Source organism: Myodes glareolus, chromosome 19, assembly GCF_982192425.1.
Source record: "Myodes glareolus chromosome 19, mMyoGla1.1, whole genome shotgun sequence".
Taxonomy (NCBI): Eukaryota; Metazoa; Chordata; class Mammalia; order Rodentia; family Cricetidae; genus Myodes; species Myodes glareolus.
The window spans coordinates 29,958,907-29,976,694 of record NC_142044.1 but is presented as its reverse complement, the minus strand read 5'-3'; the positions used below and the strand labels follow the sequence as shown (position 1 = coordinate 29,976,694).

Below are 17,788 nucleotides of genomic sequence, written 5' to 3'. Positions count from 1 at the left end.
ATATATCCTTAGTTTTATCTCTGAGGACATTAACAGAGAGAACTGATCATGGAATGGAGATCTACCTTGAATGCGGATATCAGCATTCTACAGACTGGAAGCCCCAAGGCAATGAAAGAGGGTGACAGTAGAAAACCAGAGGACATCAGCCTTTTCCTTTCTCTGCTTTCTGGCCACCATTGTATAAAGAGCTCTGTTCTACCATGCTCCTCACCAGAATGGACTAACCCCTCCAAATCAGCTGCAAATTAAATAATTCCTGCCTTAGATAGTTTATGTCTGACATTTTGGTCATAGTGATGAAACTCTTACAAATACAGAGGCACAAGAACTTCAAAGGGTTACTATCAATCTTCCTTTTAGATTCCTCTATTTTATTTTATGCATATGAGTGTTGTGTCTGCTTATCGGTATGTGTCCCTCATACATGCCATGCCTGGTGCTCACAGAGGACAGAAGAGAATATTACATCCCTCAGAACTGGGGGTATAGTTATGAGATACAATATGGGTCCTGGGAAGCAAACCTGGCTCCTTGGCAAGAGCTGCAAGTACTCTTAACTGCTGAGCCATCTCTATATCCCTGATTTCTATTGCTCTTATAAGGCTGCTCAATGATCAGTGAGAACTGTGGTGGGTTAAATGTGAAAAGTTCCACCACCCCCTCCCACTGGCTCATGTCTTTGAACACTTATTTCCCGATTGTTGGCACTGTTTTAGGAGATTGTAGAATCTTTAAGAGATTCTTGCTAAAGTCTTGCTAGAAGTAGATCATGAGCAGCGGGGGAGACCTCATGTCTTTCTAGCTTGACTCACTTCCTTCTCACTTTCTGCTCCCTGGCTGTGAATTAATGTCATCAGCCAACTTCTGGCTTCAGTCCGCACTCTTTCTCCACCATAAATGGACTGTGCCCTCTGGAATGATAAGTCACAGTAAACTCTTTCTTCCTTAAACTTCTTGGTCACAGGAATGAGAAAGATGATAAAGACAAAGATTTATTTTCTATAATAGTAAAACTTAAAATTTACTTTTTAGTCATTTTTGGGGGGGGATTTCATGGCATCTCTGTATTTGAACTTGGGGACAATTATCAATAGCTATTACCTGAACTTTTCATCCTTTAAAGTCGCTGGACAGATGGCCAGTATGTCCAGATTTCCCTCAATGGGAATCTAAAGCAAGAAAGCAAGCAAAAACTATGAAATGCAAACCAGAGTTTGTTTGGACAGGGATAGATAAACTGATAGTTTTACGAAAGCCAGATTTGATCCCTATAAGGAAGGATGCCATGCTGAACAGAAATGGCCACTGACATGTAAGAAAGGTAACAGGCTTCCAAACGGCCCATGGGGGCATCTGCACAGGTGACCATAGATAACTGCACTTCTGGGAAAAGGAGGGTGAAAGGCAAAGCAAACTGGCATTTCCAGGTTGAACACGCAATGTCGTCAGCTATGTGAATTGAGTTTAGAGAACTCAGAACGGGTTGGTTGGGTTTTTTTCTTTTTTGAAACAGATGTGACCTGTGATCTTAGCCCTCACAGTGCATGTAGTAACCCTTCTCACATCCTTCATTCCACCCCAGGTCTTATCTCCATCGACCCTTCCCAGATATCAAGCCTTATTTGGTGATAAGGAATTGGGTAAAGGAAAAGCTGGGTTTCGTAATCATTGGGTGTTGCTGGGGGAAAGTGTGAGTGAAATGTAACTCAATTCTCGGGGGAAAAAGAGACTTTCCAAACAAATGAGAAGACAGTCAGTCTCTGTGGCAGCCCACAGTGCAGGAGTTTGAGAGCTGCTTCCCCACCATAATGGTATCCTTCTGCTATTCACCAGGATCTTCCTCAGCCCTACATGCTGACACCCCTGAGTCCCCACAGCTGGAGCGCATGTTCAAGACTCCAAAACATGTTCTATACATGAGCAGCACTTTATCATGGGAGGTCACAGATGTACTCAGGCAACACAACCATTAAATTCCTGGCACCCCTCTACATACACACACCTTGTAGAGCAACACTCTACGGGTCACAGGAAAAATGAAAGGCGGGTGAGAATTGTGGCCTTCTGGAAAATGTCAGGGAAAGCGTACCATGGTAGGTAGCCAGAACATCAACTAGGGATCAACCTACGGGCTGAATTTAATAGACAACCTGTATTTGTAACTGACAGGCTAAGAATCATTTTCACAGTTTAAGTGGTTGGAGAAAAAGGGTCTAAAGAAGAAAACATGATCTGTGATACAAGAATGATATGAAATTCAGGTCTCTGGGCCTGTAAATGCAGTTTTACTAGAACACGGGCAAGCTTGGTGACACGCTGTCTGTGACCACTTTGACCCAATGATGACTTGTGAAGTCTTTGAGATGTCCATCTGCACCCAGGGTCCTAATTCGGACTGTGACCATGTGACCCACCTCTTTGCCCCATGCATGGATTGGGGATCAGCCCAGAATGAATCTGTCACCCTCGTCCACAGAATCAGCACACACCTTCCTTTTTTCAATTCTTCAATAGTCAGGTTTTGAATTCACACTATGTGTTAGGTGGTAGAGATACGACAACAATCAAAATGAGAGGCCCTCCCTGTCCTTGAGGGGCACAGAGTCTACTCAATAACCAATAGTCTAAGACAAATGTCTAACTACAGCTTTGACCCACAAGAAAGGGAGCTGCCAGCTGAGGGATGAACCAGGCTCCAGGGCAGGGGTCGGGGTGGGGTCGGGGGTGGGAGTCTTCCCTTAGACTGTGATATCAAGAGAAGGGGTGGAAAGACAGAAGGACATTAATCAGGCAAAGGGAGTAGAAAGAGTGGCCCTGCCAGAGACTAGAACATATGAAAGTCCTGGGAGGGGCTGAGCACGGGGAACTTAAACCAAGGGCCAAAGGAGGACCTTGGGGCTGGAACATGATTAGGGAATGTTTCAAGAGACGCCATATGGGCAGGGATGATGGCAGGTGCTCAGCTCTCGGGGTGCTTCTGTTCCCCACCCTCCTCCCAACATCCTTCATGTACCCTCAAGGGAGGAGCCAGAGAGACGCTGAGCAGGAGCTGAACCACTTGAGAAGTCATCGGCACCGTCCTCACAGTATCCAGCCACAAATGTTCTATTAAGGAAATCAAGTGCACGTAAATTGCCTCGGCTCTAATTTAGTACAACCTGAAGAAACACCATACATGATTTGTGGGCAATGGGGAGACATCTCTGTCAAGCAGGCGTCTATAGCAGAGATGGCTGGATGAGAAAATTTAGTCCGCACTGTGCCCAGGGGACACTGTAAGGACTTAAGTGGCTGTTATGAAGCAAGCATGGCCCTCGTTGTTATCACGGTCACCTTCATTTCATGAGTAAAAAAATTAAATCATTGCCCAAGAAAAGCTCGTCACCAAGAGCCGGACATATTTTTCTCTGCTTTTAACGTCTTTATAATTTAGATTGTGGCAGTCCTTTTCTTATCACTGAAAACCTGGAATCTATGAGAGGGTTTGGGCAAGACTGGAGCGCACTGGCCCTGGTCACGTCTCTATGTCAAGAGCAAAAGCCACCCAAAGGCACGCTCCAGGATGAGAGCTGGCACCTGTCTGGTCTCAAGGAGAATTCACTCCAGCCTCAGCTGGCTCTCGGGAGGCGCCTGGCTCTCTGGATACTGTGTGACAGGGAACAGATCAGTTAACCCCAGCTGGGGTCAGAAAATGCTGAGTCAGACCGAGCAGGGTAACTCGAGCAAACCACCAGACTGATTCACCTTGTTGCAGAGCTTAAGTCAGAGAATAAAGTCCTGTGCTTTCAGTCCCTGAGGCCTCTGTGATTGGACTGGAGAACAGGAACTGATGGCAGGCAGAAGTATCCTCAGTTGAACTCACTTTGCTGGATCTTCACGGACCTCCCAGCACAGGCATGCACATGGGAACCTGTCCTTACTTGTGAACCTCAGCCTCCATGGCTTTGGGAATATGATTCCTGGATTTGGTCTCAGTGTCTGGCTAATGGCATGGGGATGGGAGAGGTGGTTCAGAACGTTCCCTTTTGGCCGATGGAGGAAGAGTTTAAGTTCAAGTGGAGACCAATGCCAGGCTATGAATAAAATGCTGTGGAAATAAGTGAATGGTCTGAGAGCTCCTACCATGGGTTTTGGAGTCAGGCTATCTGGGTCAAATCTCAGTCTGCAGTTCTCCAGCTATGACTTAGACAAATGCCCTAACAGCTCAGTGTCTCATTTTCCTTACCTGTTGAATTTCTATTCAACATACACACATCCACTTCATGAGACTATAAAGAAGATGACAGGAAAAAAAGAAAATAAAATAGGCATCATTTTGTGTCATGTCAAGGACATAGTAACTGCTCATAGTAACTGAGCATAGTAACTGCTCAGCTGAGCATAGTACTATGCTCAGCTAGTTCCATGGTAACTGGAACTGACTTCCCAGGTACAGGCCCCATGGATGAGCATCCAGAAGGGTCACTCCACTCTGTGCAGTTCTGAGGATGCTCAAATCATTGTGTGCTCTTTCCTCTCTGTATTGATTATTATTAATAATACTTTTTGGACAAGAAAGTCCACATTTTCACTTTCACTGGGACACACAGATGGAGCTGGTCCTACAACCTGAATCTGTAGAGTCACTTTGGTCCCATGTCCTATTCTGAGAACTTTGTGGAAACAAACCTGAGGTTGTCCCTTTAAAGTACATGCCTGGTGTCACCCTGGGTGTTGGTAGAACCTGAGCCTTGGCCTCCCACAGCTGCTTCTAAGGTAGAGTGTGTGTCCTGCAAAGGGTTAGGTTTCATCCTCTCCCGGGGCAGATTACATAGCTGGTTCATTCATATGACCCCTCTGGCCCCTGACACTGACACCCCTGGCAGTTTCTGAGCCTTCTAGGCTTTGAACTTGTGGTTTCTGGTGTCAGTTCAGAGCAGACCTGGCACAACACAAAAATAAATGGGTCTGCAGCCAAAGGAACACCCTGCCCAGCTGTATAACATGGACCAGAGATGCTTGCTGATTTCTTAACTATAAGATGAGGTACCACGATTGACCTTGATACCATGCTACTATGCCCGGCAGTTACCTTGCAAGAATTATACCTGATATAGAATTAAGTTTCAAGCACCAATAAAATGTGTAGAGGCTTTGAGTATGTCTGGGAGATGTGAAGACAGATGCCCAGTGAGTCAGGATCTTCTGAGGCAAAGGCTCTAGAAGGTATTACAAGGGCTTTAGCGCAAGCATACACATGGATTAACATGGATTAACTTTGCTCTGACCCTGTCCTGCTTGGAAAAAGAAAGAATTTCAGCCTGAAGAGCACTCAGCACCCTAGCAGCACACAGTAGAGTCTCACCAAAAGCAGCTCTGGGAGGAACTTCTTCCTCCAACATTAGTCTCAGGTCAGCAGCAGCAGTGGAGAAAGAAGTGAGTCTCAGGAGGCTGGGCAGAGGCAGAAGGCTGGGACTGGTGGACATTAGAGTTGTAGGTTCCTTGGGTCATGACCAAGGACATGGTGATGTATCTGGGGAGCCATGCTAAGAGCTGAGAGCTATGGGCTCACCTGGGACTCTAAACTACACATTGTTTATATATACGGGCAGGTACAAGTATGTCTGTGATTTAGATGATGTAAACATAAACATGCATGTGTGTGTGTGTATATATATACGTATATATATACGTATATATACGTATATATATATACACATATTGTATATTTTCACATAGTCACACATAGCCAATAGATAATATGTATGTACTAATATGTTTTGTGTAAGTATATATACATAAAATATAGGTATAGGCATACATGTATATTTGAATATAAAAGTATAAATGTATATAATGTGTATATCTTGAGCCTTGGAACATGATTTTATATATACAGTGAAAGAGGCAAAATAACACATGCATATTTTTCAACTCATTACTGCATTGAAGGCGAAGGTTCAAGGTCTTGAAAACAGGCAAAAGGCTCCACTATGATGGTAACAAGCTATAGGATTCAATCTGGGCATTCATAGTCCTCAGTTTACCCAGTACATAGGGCCCAGGCTGGGAGGTAACACACTGGCATCTTCTTATTGTAGTTTTGTTTTAATCACTTAATGGTTTTTCTGGGTAGAAATGACTAACATGTTATTTCTCCTCAAAACTCTAAGCTGGACACTCACAGTGCCGATATATGTCATGGAAAGACAGGGTAAAAGTGGGCAGGTCTGTCCCTGAAACTGTTCAACTTAATGAAAAAGTGAGTGTGAGCCTGGACGTTATCACACACTCGTGTGAGCACTCGGGCTCCAGCTCTCGCCCTCTTGGTCTCTAGTTCCCTCCCCTCTCCACGTCGTGTAAATCAAAATTTCAGTGGGCTTCAAACAACACAACCACGTGTCTTTGTGATCATTTCTTCAGTGTCCAGAGAACATTGGCGAAACAGCCCAAATAAGGCTGGGAACCAAACCTTAAATTCCAACTTCAGGTTTGCTGTGCGCCAAACTTCTCCACCAGTCTCCTCTCACAGCTACTTTATTCGCAACCTGCAAACTGTCCTTGGAATCCAAACAAGATTTAAAAAATGGGGGGGGGGAATAACTTACCCAAGCATCACCAGAAGTCCTCAGTGCTTCTAGAACTCAGAGGGGTCCACGGATTCTAAGCCTCCTACCCCTTCCCTGAAACTCTCCTCTACTCAGAAGATGCAACTCTTGGAACAAGTTTTCTGGACGCCCCAGGAAGCCCTCAAAGCCCTAGGGACTGAATGCTGGCATTCATGCAGCAGCCTCAGAGGGGGTTGTGAATGCCAGGGCAACCTTCCACCAGCAGCCTTTAATTACTAATGCCATGGTTACAGTGGCCAGGGCCAAGATGGCATGGCTCTTGTGCTAAGCAGCACCAATTTAAGAACAATAGACATTTTACAGGCAACAAGAAACAGAGCTTTGTCAACTTTACTCATCTCGTGACAGACAACTGGCAATGACCCTTCCTCTTGACCTCCTCAACCTTGGGCAATCTGCTTCCTTCTTTGTCTGCACCACAACCTCCTAAGCCTACCATCTCAGTCAGGCAGGGGAACTTACAGGGAAAGCACAGGACTTTCCTAACAGGGGTCTTTCTCAGGACAGATTCTTGCAATATCAGAGACATAAAAGGTTACGCATGTACGTGCTTGTAACCCCATCATCGGAGGAGAGGGACCGAGGATCCAGAGAGCTCACTGGACAGTCAGCCTAGCCAAAATGGTGAGTTCCCACATCAGCGAAAGAGACCCTGTCTCAAGGCAACAAGGCAGAAATCAATAGAGGAAGATAGCCAGGGTCTCGCTTTGCCTCTGACATGCATGTGCACAGACACACGTGTTCATATGTTCCCCTGCATACCTACAACATTGTGCATCACATACATACACCAAAAATTCTGGAGAATTTGCATATCAAATTGTGATAAAAATCCATGTGATCTCTCATTCAATGAAGAACAAAACCACCCAAAATCTGTCTGTTCCCTTCTTACCTGCCTCAGTTCATAAACTATCCTTTCCTCAATTAAGTTTGTGGACCAACAATTAAGTTTGTGGGTCAAATACACCGATCTTTCCCAATAGATAGGACTTGTTCTGAGGATACCCAAATGCAACCTTGAGTGTATACTTTTTACTCTGTAATAAAACTCCCTCTTATTCCTTGTTTTTCATGTCTCTGAATTCATTTCCTCTCTCTCTCTCTGTCTGTCTCTGTCTGTCTGTCTGTCTGTCTCTCTCTCTCTCTCTCTCTCTCTGTCTCAATCGCTGATAAGAACTTAAAACCTTAAGGAAAAATGTCTATCTGACCTTTTCCTTTCACCCTAAGAACCCCAAACCATTCCGCAGCAGCAGCAGAAGAGAGTGTTTCCAGACGCAGACAACAGATGGGAAATATGGAACAAAGATCAGAAGAGGAGTATACGTGTGCGTGGGTGCGTGTGTGCATGTGTGTGTGTGTGTTTCCTTTTCTGTTTGGAGGGATGGTTGAGAGGGATCTTGAAGCCATGTTCATTTCTGCTTCATTGTCCTCAAATCCATAGACTTTTATTATCATTTAGAGCCCAGTTGCTGTCCATAAACCTTTCCTGGTGTCTTTTATTGCTTATATTGACATAACGTAGCTTACTATGCTTCCATCAAAAGCAAAACTAAGACAGATGTTTTTTCCTCATTTGATAAGTAAGAAAACTGCAGCCTCCCTGAACATTGTATTCTTGCCTCAAGTCATCCATGTAACGTGGTAAGGAAAGCCCAGAACTGATCAATATTTTATTAAAAACCTTGTATGTGACAAGCACATGGAGTCAGACATGGGAGCTCCTGCTTGTCCTACTCTGCCAAATGCCTCTGCCTCTACCTGAGAAGCTAAGTGGGGTCCAAACCACACAATGTGCTAAGCGACAGAATTCTATCAGTCGTTTACCAATGTACCCATTTATTTACACTGACATATAGTCATTCATTCATTTTATTATGTATTCATGAAATGTTTATGGGGTTACTGCCATGTGCCAGGCACAAAAACTTTTACTAGGAGCCACTGGGGTTCACAGAGATGCATCTCCTAGGACTTATGGAGTTGATATTTGGAGAGCAAGATACAGATTAGCTAATCTGTTAAATGAATATATCTACACACACACACACTCCCCAGCCAAGGTCAGATCAGAGGGGAAAGTTGGGTCTGTTAGAACCTGACTCTAAGGATTTTGACAGGTCTAGCTGGGCCCATGAGGGACATCCAGAAGAAGTGGGTGAATGAAAACAAGGCCACTACTGTCCCAAGGTGTGGTTGAGGAAGGAGAAGGCTTTTATTACATATAAGGAAGTGCACAACCAGAGGTATCTGGAAGAGTCCAGACTGAACATGACCAGCAGAACAAATCGGGCCATGATAAAAAGGGGGATTAGCAGAGAACAAGAAAGGATGAGGAGAGAGGGGAGGCAAAGAGAGAATCAATAGAGGCAGGAGAACCAAGACAATGACGACCAAGGGAGCCAAGAGGGCATGTGGCTGAAATAACTGGTTTATATAGGAAAGAGAAGTTCAGAACGGGGAACAGGACTCCGGAGCTGGAGGATTTAGGGTAGGGGGCAGAAGTAAGAAATGTTGAGAGGAGCCAGGACTCTGCAACAGCAGGTACTTGCTATGCTGAGAGAATCAGCATCCACTCTGATGTGTTCATAGGCACCTAGGTTTATCATTAGTACTGAGTTTTTTTGGAACCCAACAGTGAGGTAGACTTGGGTCAAGACCATGGATGGGTTGGCTATGAAGAGGGTAGACAAGAACTTCTGGTCTGGAAAGAAGAGTGCAAACCAAGGGCAGAGCCAAAGAGGAAGGTGGCAGCTCATCTGGGCCTCTGAGACATTCCACTTACAGGTTTTGCTGACCTTTCCTACTGCACCCTGGCTAACACGACCTGAATCTGGCTCCATCTCCTTCAGAGAACCTCTAGTCCTCTGGCCATGATGACAGTAGTGGTACTTCAGACTCTGCATGGCTCTCACGTTGAAACTTTGCTCTCTACTGGGATCAAGAAAACCTCTTTGTTCATCCACTTAAAAAGTGCTGCAGACCCCTTCCCAGGGCCCAACACTGTTCTTAGCACTAGAACTATGTATGAATGAGTCAGAGGGATGCTCGTCTTCATGGAGACGGTGAAGCGAGAAATCAAATACTGTCCCATCTGCTTTAGCCTGTAGCCGCTGTCTCTCCACATTCCAGTGGAGTAGCCTACATACAATGAAAATCTGACACTATCCATCCCCCTGCTTCAAACTGCTTGAAGGGACTTCATTACGTACAGAGGAAAGTTGGTTGTTTTTTTATTTATTTTTATTTTTTTATTTTTCGAGACAGAGTTTCTCTGTAGCTTTGGAGCCTATCCTAGAACTAGCTCTTGTAGACTGGACTGGCCTCGAATTCACAGAGATCTGCCTGCCTCTGCCTTCTGAGGGCTGACCATGCTGTATCTTAAAGAACTGTATTATTAGAGGGAACAATGTCTAGGCTACAAAGTCTTGGGCACGATTTTGTGTCTTTCTTATCTTTTCTCGCTTTTCATTTAATCATAGGATATGGCATATGATCCATTATACACTAGAAAAGTATTAAAAAGGAAATTATACATAGTGTGGAAAAGACTATATTAAAGGAAGAAATCTTTGCTAAATCTGAAGTAGGGTCTTCCTGTAAAGAAGAGTAAAGAAGTAAAGAAGTAAAGAAGTAAAGAAGTAAAGAAGAAGAGCTGCCTTTTCACCCACCCGAAAGTATTGTGTCTGTGTTGGCCTTGAACTTACAGCCAAAGTAGCCTAGAGACAATGTCCCCCAGGAGGACCTTGCGCCTAAGCTAGCTATAACTGCTTTAATAAAAACCCTTATCTTCATCTGCTTTGGGCTAATCTCAGGAAACTTCTGAAGTCACCTTTTTAAGCATTTATAATGCCTCTTAGGAGCTATTCCCTTATAAGTCCTAACTGAGTATTAAAGGGACTTTTGAGTTCCCTATAACAGTGGTAGGTAATAAATCCCAATTTAATAAATTGGGATTCTGTTCTTCAGTTGAGAAACAATTTTAGAGACAATTAAAAATTAATGGTTTCATATATATATATATATATATATATATATATATACATATATATGGATATCTAGTGCTGGCTCTTTTTTTGTCAACTTAACACAGGCTAGAATCATTTTGGGGTACCCCAACTGAGAAAATGCCTTCATAAAATCAGGATGTACATAAGCCTGGAGGGGATTTTCTTAATTAGTAATTGAAGGGGAGAGCCCAACCCATTATGAGTGGTCCCATTCTTGGGCTGGTGGTCCTGGGTTCTATAAGAAAGCAGACTGAACAAGCCATAAGGTGCAAGTCAGTAAGCGGCACCCTTCCATTGTCTCTGCGCTCAGTCCTGCCTCCAGGTTCCTGCCCAGTTTGAGTTCCTGCCTTGGCTTCCCTCAATAGTCTGTATCTGGGGATATGTAGGCCAAATAAACCTTTTCTTCTCCGAGTAGCTTTTGGTCATGGTGTTTAATCAAAACAATAGTAACCTAACTAACACACACACACACACACACACACACACACCCTTGTAAAGTTTTAACTCAGTCGTTGCTAGAAGAAAGCACTAAGGCACAGAATGTAATAATGGGTGGTAATAAGAATCAGGCTAGAACTGACTAAATATGAGTGTAAATTCTGGCTATGTCATATACTAGCTGTACGGCCATAACCAGCATATTGAGCACAAGTTATTGATATCTAAAATAGGAATCATATCTATTCATGATGTACGGTTTAAGGATGAAAGAAAGCCTGCAATTCACTCCTAGTAGAACAGATTCAATGCCAAAGGAAATGAACTCAAGCCTTATTTTGCAGCCCTGAACTGGCTCCACACTGACTGAAGTAGCTGCTCTAGAGTAACTTCCAAGTCCTGCGTCCGAAGCAGACACTACTAATCAATCACAGAACTCTTCCTCTTAAGACTAAGAGCAACCTCAAAATTCTTCTAACTTGTCCTCTCTGCAACTTCTGTCACGACGTTTCAATTTTCATGAGAAGGCGCACATTCTCTTGTTGGCCCCTGAGCCCCATGGAACTCAGAAACCAAACTTCTTGATTAACTTTGTTGTCAATTTGGCGTCACCTGGAATTTCTGAGAAAACAGGCTCAATTAAGGAATTTCCTAGCTCAGATAGGGCAAGGTGTCTCAGATTGAGGAAGGGCCTATGAGTAGGTGTCATTTCACATGGGGTTTGGACAGGTGGCAGACGCTGAGTGAGGGAGTATTTCATGGTTACTCAGGGTTCTTATGATCCAGTCTCTTCTTACTCTGCCTCATGGGCCTGCTTCTGAAGTACACTGTGTTATCTATCAATCATGGGGCCACTTTTGGCTCTCCAAACAGGATACTGATCTGCAACCCTGTGTACTTTCTCATGAGTTCACAGCCTACAACGGTTGCAAACACAGAGAAGGGGATGGGGAAAGAGATCAAGAGATACAACCAGGGCCCTGAGCAGGAACCTCCTGTCTGAACACTATTAGAGCTGGTTCAGTCCAGTTGCTGCAAGTATCACAAGAGTGACTGTTCTCTGTATGAGGGTGTGGTGGGTGGCGGGAAGAAGAGTCAAAGGATGTTCCCTTCTCTATAGGTGTGGAAGATGCTATCTGTTTCGTGGAAGGAGCCATTCCCTCTTCCTGGGAATGAATTAGGTCTGTCTTTGATAGTGAAGCTTTTATTTCGTCTTGGAGAGCCATCCTTTGTAAAACTGCCGTCACTCCGCAGCCTGCTGTCAAGCGAGACAGACACGGTGCATTTCCCGTCTATGGTTTCTTCCTCCCTAATCACCTTACCCACTTGTTAGGGTGATGAGAGCCATGTCGGAGAAGACAGCTAGCTATGCATTTAGGTTAAAACCATGGCTTTGGAGCTAGGTCTTTGCTGAAATCCCAGTCAAGCCATATGGCATCTGTTTGACTCTCCAGAGCGGAGCTGAGGTCCTGCCTCTGGCATCCTGTATGCATTAGGTGGAACGACATACACCGTGCTCATGGCGGTCTCATGAACTGGAACAAACCCTCAGTACTTGACATTGAACTTAAGGATGTGGGGAGCTACTGCCCCAAACTATCTTCCAGTTTCTCGCTCTGTAAAATAGTGTCCAGATTAATGAACTATGAGAGTCTTCCATTACCGGCTTTCTGTGAGTAGGTCCTTTTTGTGCTGTTCCAAACAGTATTTTTGGTTAACAAGTCTAAGCAAAGAAATTGTTACAAGAAATTTTATTGATCTTCTAGATTTCAAAAAAAGAGAAAGGAATAGTCAACTCAAGCTAATTTAGACAAAAATGCAGTATAGATTTAGCTAGCATGTCTGGAGGGAATGAAAGGTCAGATTTAGATTGCCCATATCCAGATGTAGGCAGATGCCCAATCCTAACCCATACTCTACCACACATGCCACTTAGTTTCTCTGTTGCTTGGGAACCAAATGGCAGGACATGACTGCCCCAGGAGACCCAGACACCACTCCCATCACAAGGATCTAACCACTCAGGCACAGAACTGCCAATTTTACTTGCTCACTGCTGCTGCTCACCCCTGGCTGAGCCACATCATAGCAGAAACCTATATGGCAGATGCCCAATCCTAACCCATACTCCACCACACATGCCACTTAGTCTCTCTGTTGCCTGGGAACCAAATGGCAGGACATTTGCCCCAGGAGACCCAGACGCCACTCCCATCACACAGATCTAACCGCCCAGGCACAGATCTGCCAACTCTACTTGCTCACTGCTGCCGCTCATCCCTGGCTGAGCCACATCATAGCAGAAACCTAGATGCAAGTAAGAGTGGGCAAGGGGCAGGAGACTTTAGTTTTGTGCAAGATAGTGTCTACTGGCTAAAGCAAATAGAAGCAACAGGAGACGGTCAATGAGCTCCTCATTCGTATATTCCTGGGCCCTGTTGTTACTCATCCCTATAACTGCCACATCCTTGCACAGCTCCAGGGACTTGGCCTGACTGAGGTGATGGGGAAACTCAGAAAAGACACACAGATAGTTGGCTTCAGGTAATGTAGGCTTTCTGATGGAGATACCGCAGCACCCTGGAAACTCAGCATCTTTATCAGAGCAGTGGTTCGCAAACTTCCTAATGCTGCAACCCTTTAATACTCTTCCTCATGTGGTAATCCCCCAACCATAAAATCATTTCATTCCTATTTCATAACTGTAATTTTGTTACTATTACTATTATAATGTAAATATTTTTGGAGATAGAGGTTTGTCAAAGGGGGTCACCATGCACAGGTTGAGCGCCTCTGTTAGAGAGAGTTGAACAAAGAGGCAGGGTGATTGCATATAGCTGAACAAAAAGGCAATGTTATCACAAACAGATACACAGAGAGGCAGAGTTTATGGTACACCACTGGATCAAGGTTTAGCTGATCTCAGTAGCAGAGGTCTTTAGGCTATAAATATCCAGGGGGAAGAAAGAAATAGTTGACATTTTCTTCCCATTCTATCAAAATCTGGGAAGCAGAAGAAGGTTTTGCCATCACTCTGAGACTTACTGGGTGAGAAATGCTTTGTAATTTTCCCTTGGGTAGGAAGCTATGGTCCTCGACGTGGCAATGCCTATGTTAATGACACACATCCACTTAGGGTTTCCTACATAAAATCACAACTTCTAGACACCTTTCCAAGCTCAGACCTTCTACCTATTACCCCAATTCATATTCACCACAATGTCATCTATAACCATGATGCATGTTATAACAAATATGGGCATGAAACAGGGAAGTAAGCAAACAGCCTAAAGCCATGAGACACACTCTGACTCACCTCTCAGCGGCCTCATCTTAAACAGGGGATAAGGAGGAGCTTTCTGGAGTTCTCGAGCTTAAGTCCCATCTATGACTGAGACAGAGACCATCCTCAACAGCACCCGAGCAGCGGTGAGTCTGTCTGCTTCTTTGTCCTGCTCATTATAAGAATTCTTCAATTTGTTCGAAGAGAGTTTCTATGCAGCCGTGAGTGCCAAGAACCCTATGACTCTTTGATCTGTTCATGCAAGCTGTTGTCCAAAGAAAGCTAACGGATGAACTATGAAGAAAGTTAAATTAACATGGGGAAGAGTCAGGAAACAGAGTGGGCTGTTGATAAAAGTCCCACTATAATTCGCAAACAGGACCATGTTGTTCAAAACCACCCATGCCAGTTTGATTCTTATCGAAGTGCAATGCAAACTCACTGTGCATGTACTGTTGGTATTCATAAAAAAATCTCATAGGAACAGCTGCAAGGCACCCTCACTGCTTCTCCAAGCACAGGAACTACTAACTTGCCTGTGCCGTGGTGAGAATAGTCGGGAGGTATACCAGGACTAATAGAGCCGAGTCATAAAAAAGTCCCAAGAAAATGACTCATACATTTACCACTTTTTTATTACTAAACTCAGCCATTTAATCCCAATGCCTAGAGCTCAAGTAAATGGGGAAAGGCAAAAGGGAAAAACTGATCTGTGTTTCCCCTAGCTTTCTCAACAGTAGGTCTGGGTGCATGCCCCAAGAAGGATCAATCATGTCTATTTCCTGGATCAGTTCTTGTGAAACGCAGGCAAGCAGATGTCCACAGTGCAGAAGCGAGTCTAAGGTTTCAGCAGCCCCTCCTCTCTAGGTAAAGTGGTTTTCCTCTTGTCATGCTACGGACCATATCTGAATCCCTCACTGGAATATAAATTGACTCTTGGTAGAAGTTGAACCCTCTCCATTGTCCCTTAGATTTAGCTTTGGGACACTAGTCCTTACTCGTGAAAGAGTCTGGTCTCTCTCTCTCTCTCTCTCTCTCTCTCTCTCTCTCTCTCTCTCTCTCCATGTGATAGCCCTTGGGAACAGAAAGAAGGGGGTTGGAGGAGACCCCTGAACATGTGGTTGTTTGACTGCCCCAACTGACTCTGTAGGATGAGATCCAGCCAGTCTATGTCCCTCTGCATAGGGCCTTGTGCTCCAGCTCTGTCTGTCTCCAGTAATGGATAAAATCAGACTTAGGTTTAAATATCACACAGTCTCCCACAGACACCCATATGTGATGAGGGTTTGCGTCACAAGACAGAGCCTTGCAGAACTCCCATCATGAGACAGAGTGTCAGAGGGCTTTCTCCAAACCTGTGTTGAAAATAAAGATGTCAGAGATTTTGAATTCAAGCAGGCCAAATTAAAAATAAAACAGCTTTACAAAGGACATAAACCCCAATAGTGCATAGCTTGATTGACTGGAAACTCTATTAGTTTCAACAGAGCAGAGTGAGGACCTCAATATGAAGGGAACAGGCTTTTCTTGCTAGTCCTTACTTTGAGGTAGAAAGACCCTCCAGTCACTTTCCCTGCCTTCTTCAGCCAATCTGAAGCCCCAGTGTGGGTATCCCAGCCTTAAGGATGAGTAGGTGCTAATATCACTTGTGAAGTAACAACACATTGCACATGGACCCAACTCCCATTGCCTCCCTTTAACAGACATGTGTGCCTGTACAAGTTAATGTAGGATCTCTTCATCCCCAACTGGTAGCACTATTTTGAGAGGTTGTAGAACCTTTTGTTTAAGACATGGGGCTTAGGTGGTAGATATGGGACGCAGGGCTAGCAGTCTAGCAGTTATAACTGCTTGAGCGGTCTTCCTGATTGGCTATGAAACTAGTCAGTTACCTAACCTTCTTCCCACTGGCCCAGCCAGGAGCCACTCTAGCCATCACGCCTTCCTCTCTGTATCTCACAAAGAAAAACCCAGGGAAATCCTCCCTTCAGTTCCTTCATGTCAAGTATTTAGTCACAGGGGTGAAAGAAGTATACACAGGTACACACACACACACACACACACAATGGTGTGCTATAACATTAAGCAACTAGCCTTGGGAATTCAATTCAGTAATGACAATTTTTAAAAGGTAGAAACCATTAGCACCATCTGCAACAGGGATAAGCCTTTAAAACATCAAAGTGGAAGAACTCACATATAAAATATTGTATTGTTCAAATCAGATGTTCAGAGAGCAAAGAGAAAGAAAGCAGATTGATTTTGGTTTAGAGTCGACATAGGAATGTGGAGGAGCTGCTAACAGGGTGCCACGTTTCCTTCTGATGACAGGAATGTTCTCAAATTAGATTATGGAGACGGCCAGTCCTATAATTCTGTGAACATACAACAAAAATTAAACTGTGTACTTAAACTGGATAACTTTGAGAGTATATGAATTGTATCTCAACATTAATTTAGTACAGTATTTTTATTGAGAATTTATTTGTATGAGATTTGATACCTATATGCAATGCAGATTATCAATGTATTTGATCAATGTATCATCAATTCCTGCCACCAAAACTCCCTGGATCCTTCCTGCCATCATTTCCCACCCCCCAACTTTATGTCTTGTTACTTTTGTAATCCACTGAGTTTAATTAGTGTTGCCTACATGCATATGGATGTGGGGCCATCCACTGGAGCACGGGGAACCCACCAGTGGCACCCCTGAAGAAAACCGACTCTTTCCTCCAGGAGCTACTAAATATCAGTAACTACTCAGCTATATGTGAAGACTCGGAAGTCTCCCTTGCTCATGCTAGCATGTAGAGTGGCTTGTTCTTGTAAAGGTCCTGTGTGGGCAGCCACAGCAGTTGCAAATTCAAGAGAGAGTGGTTTTGTTATGTCCAGAAGACAAAGTTTCAAAGCAGTACTTTCGAACTGCTGGCTTTCACAATTGCTCTGCCCCTTCTTCCAAACTTGCATCCAAAGCCTTGGAGTGAAAGGCATGTTGTATAGATGGCCTACTTATAGTTAAGCATGGCACAGACATTTAATCTCTTCACTTTTGACAAGAGCAAGCCATTAAAAAATCTCACAAACAAGCTCAACTCAGACCACGCTGTTGGTGATTTTTTTCTGACATTTCTCTCTAGAAGGGGGAACATGGAGGGGAGAAACAGTCTCTTGGCTTCATTTCTAAGCCTCATCCTAACTTGTGTGTGATGTGGCGTCTCATGTGCCATGTACTTGGGAGACAGTCATACACAAGTTCTTCAAAGTCCCGTGTCTGATGGAGCCTTGGATGCAGGGGCCCTTAAGGCTGTAACTGGCTCTGGATGTGTGTAAAGCTTTTCTCTGAGTGACAGGCACTGGGACCAAAAATACCACATTAAGCAAGTTTCGACCAAGTGCTGCCCAGGACTCTACAGATGAGAGAAGCTGGGAGCACAGTGGTGTTT

The 17,788-nt window shown here is 44.2% G+C and overlaps 2 long non-coding RNA genes across 2 annotated transcripts in view; one reads left to right on the top strand and one right to left on the bottom strand.

Annotated features, from left to right (window-relative positions):
- Positions 1-14,812, bottom strand: part of LOC125415221 (uncharacterized) — an 80,583-nt gene extending 65,771 nt beyond the window's left edge. Inside the window, exon 1 of the long non-coding RNA XR_014997984.2 lies at positions 14,376-14,812. This is a non-coding gene — a long non-coding RNA (uncharacterized LOC125415221). The remainder of the gene's footprint in view (positions 1-14,375) is intronic.
- LOC146891074 (uncharacterized) overlaps positions 14,333-17,788 on the top strand; it is a 35,767-nt gene continuing 32,311 nt past the window's right edge. Inside the window, exon 1 of the long non-coding RNA XR_014997986.2 lies at positions 14,333-14,488. This is a non-coding gene — a long non-coding RNA (uncharacterized LOC146891074). The remainder of the gene's footprint in view (positions 14,489-17,788) is intronic.